This window comes from Tupaia chinensis, unplaced genomic scaffold (assembly GCF_000334495.1).
Source record: "Tupaia chinensis unplaced genomic scaffold, TupChi_1.0 Scaffold000132_1, whole genome shotgun sequence".
Lineage (NCBI taxonomy): Eukaryota > Metazoa > Chordata > Mammalia > Scandentia > Tupaiidae > Tupaia > Tupaia belangeri.
Window position 1 is genome coordinate 4,083,865 of NW_006159601.1, and position 3,159 is coordinate 4,087,023.

General features: G+C 45.8%; 1 pseudogene; it reads left to right on the top strand.

The window, feature by feature from the left end:
- The first annotated feature begins 2,101 nt into the window (after positions 1-2,101).
- Positions 2,102-2,717, top strand: LOC114007153 (protein PBDC1-like; annotated as a pseudogene).
- Positions 2,718-3,159: the final 442 nt, after the last annotated feature.

The following is a 3,159-nucleotide window of genomic DNA, read 5'->3' on the forward strand; positions in this document are numbered from 1 at the left end:
ACGCACACACACACACACACACACACACACACACACACACACGGTGTGAGTTTCAAGTTGCTGGGTCCAGGATTTGAACCCCAGATAACCATGTGAGAGTCCAGTGACAACCACTATTCCACCTGCTGCTCCCTAAAGGTAAAGTGAACAAGACATGCCAATGAAATACTTGGGAATTCAATGCGGTTTTTGTTGTTGTTGTTTTTCATCTTGCTTAGTAAAGCAAATAGAAACTGACTCAACCAAACTTCATCCCGAAGGATGGATTTATATAGACTCAGCAGGAACCCAGCAGCAGGGGGAGCAGCCAGGCCTCGTGAAGGGAGAGAACCAGGTCCTGGAAGCCCCCAGAAACCAGGTCAGACATTCTTCCTCTCCGTGACTCTGGCCACATGGTCACTCTCAATTCTTCTCCCTGATATCTACTCCATCATCTTTCTTGGCAGAACTGCTTTCTCTGTTCCCCATCCACGTGGCAAAGATGGCAGGTGACCCACAGCTCCTGTCTTACGTATTCCCATTCAAAAGACTAGTGGAAACCATCTAGTGTCTGATTCCAGCTGCAAATTTCCAAGAGAGAGTCTGAGTGGTTCCAATCTCAGTGGTCACCCTCCTTCAGCCAGGGTGGGTCCAGGAGTTACATAGTACACTTGGTTTCTGGGTCCATTCTTGACTAGAGGGAGCACTACTCAGGGACGAGGGGTCAATGGGTAGGTCAGACACATTCAAAGCTGCCACCTACTCACCTATTAAATACAAAGGATCGAATAGTACACAGAAACAGACCAGACCCCATCTCTACCCTGGAGCTAACAACAGGCTATGAAACAGTTAATAAATGATTCAGGACAGCAAGGATGATGTGGCAGGAGTACTGAGAAGCACTGGTGATCTGCAGAAAGAGAATAAATGCCATCCACTACCCGGCTCTAATCAGCAGCATCTCAGTTCGCAGGACAGAAGTTGGTGAGGGAAGGGGAGAGAAACTGGTTGTTTTGCAGAGGAAAAGGCAGCCCCAGCAGAGGCCCCTTGAGCAACACTGTCCTTATTCTACAGGCAGCGGGCCTCTCCAGGGCCCTGGATCCCCTTGCCACTGATTTATGGCTTGTACAGTCAGCAAATTTATACCCTCTCTGGCTTTGTTTTTACAGCACTGCTTCTCCAAGAGCTGGCTTTATATCTCAGACATATAAATCTGTTAGAGGGTGGGTATATAGCCCGAGAGGTCTTTCCCAGATAGGCAAGATTTTGGTCTCATGTGCAGATTCTTTCAAGGTTCTTCTCAACTGGACTCCCCATTACGCACTAAGGGTATCTTTCTTTATTCACTGGGAAAGCCAATGCAATCTCCAGTTCAGGGAGTTGAGACATGGGGCTTGTCTTCTAGAAACCATGAAATGTTCACCGAGCTGCCCAATTCCCCACAGGCCTGGAGGGTCAATCTTGGCCATCTGCAAGGGGATTGGATAATGCTCTCTTGTTCTAGTTAGTCCTGCCGTCTCTAAGATTTGTCCAAAGAGGCTTTTCAGAAACAAAAGAGAGGTGGAATCCTGTTACAACTAATTCCATTTGTCGTTCAAATCTTGCATGGCCAGAATCATATTTGCAGTCTAAAGCAATATGGTGCTAGAGCCAAGAAGGAAGTGTCATGCAAATTCTTGAAATTCCTGTTCATTTCCTCCTCTTCCTTTTTGAGTGTTGTTTTGGTTACAGGAAAGCTGCTGTGTTTGATGTAAGGATGGGTAAGGGGGATGGAGAAGGATATTTACTTGTTGTGGCTGAACAAGCAGACTTTGAACAGACGTCTCCTACTTCCCAGCTAAGCACACAATCCTTGTTTTTTGTGGAAAGGGTCTATTGGAAAATTGCCCTGATGCACTAGTACCCTGGGCTCTCTGCAGACCATGGAAATTGTTCTGTCTTGCAGTTTCCTTCTTTGATTCCAAGACCATGGATTTTGTTCACAAGGAAATATGAATTCTCTATTTCCCTCTATGTGGTTTACTCTACACCAGCCCTTCCCAGATGGATTTTAAGCAATATTAGTCCCACGAAATGCTCATTAAGAATTAAGTTTGGGGAATGCTTTCTGGGCTGCAGCATGGAGGCTACTAGTGGAACTGATGGATGAGCTGGTTTCCGGGGAGCTGGTGTCTATGGCACGTGCTCTTTCGCTCCCAGCAGAATCATATGGCAACAATCCCGACACAGATGGCTTGGCCATGAGAGCCATGCAGCGTGTTGGAATCTATTACAAGAAGTGGAGGCCATTCTGCATGAAGTCTGATGGGATTGTAGAAGACTTCGACTATGGTACTTTGTTATGTCTAGATTGTTCTCAGGGTTACACTGAGGAAAACACTATCTTTTACCCAGAATTCAATTTTTTGCCATTGAAATTGCTCAAAACCAGAAAGGCTATAAAAAAACATTTTATATCAGTGTTCAGGACAGAGAAGGAGAGAAAGAAGCCAAAAATGAAGGAAAGAAAGGAGCCAACAGTAGAGAAAAGAAAGCCAAGAAAGGAGAAAAGAAATGAGCTGACAGTAGAGAAGAAAAGAAGAAAACTGACAGAGAGGAAAAAGAGAAAGAAGTTAACAAGTAAATCAATAAAAATGGTGGAACAGCTATGCAAGGCAGACGGGGAACAGCAGTCTAGAGCTGTGACTAAACTGCGTCTGCAAGGAACATGGTGCTTCTTGCACAAACCCCTTTGATTGTATGTATGTCCTTGTACAATTGAAGGACAGTTGGAAGGACACCTTCACAGCCTAAAAATGAGAGCTATCTGGTTATTCCCATGGATGAACTAGCTTAAAGATTTAGTGGGGTCTTAGTTGTTCCCTAGTATATGGTTTCTTGACTCTTACCACTGGTCAAGTAAGAACTATTTTTTTTGGAGAGGTTTTTGCTATAGGGCACGTGTGCTCGCCAGACAGACAGAGAGAAACAGAGAGATAGAAAGCGAGAAATCACCCCCCAGAGGGGATGGCCACGCTGCAGTCCCTTCTCCTCCATTCTCCTCTTGGGATCTTAGGCACACACGCACACGCGCCCGGCGTGAGGTTAAGCCACTGGGTCTGGGACTTGAACCGCGGTCAACTACGTGGGAGTCCAGCGACATAGCCATTACGCTAACTGCTGGTCCCAAGTAAGAAC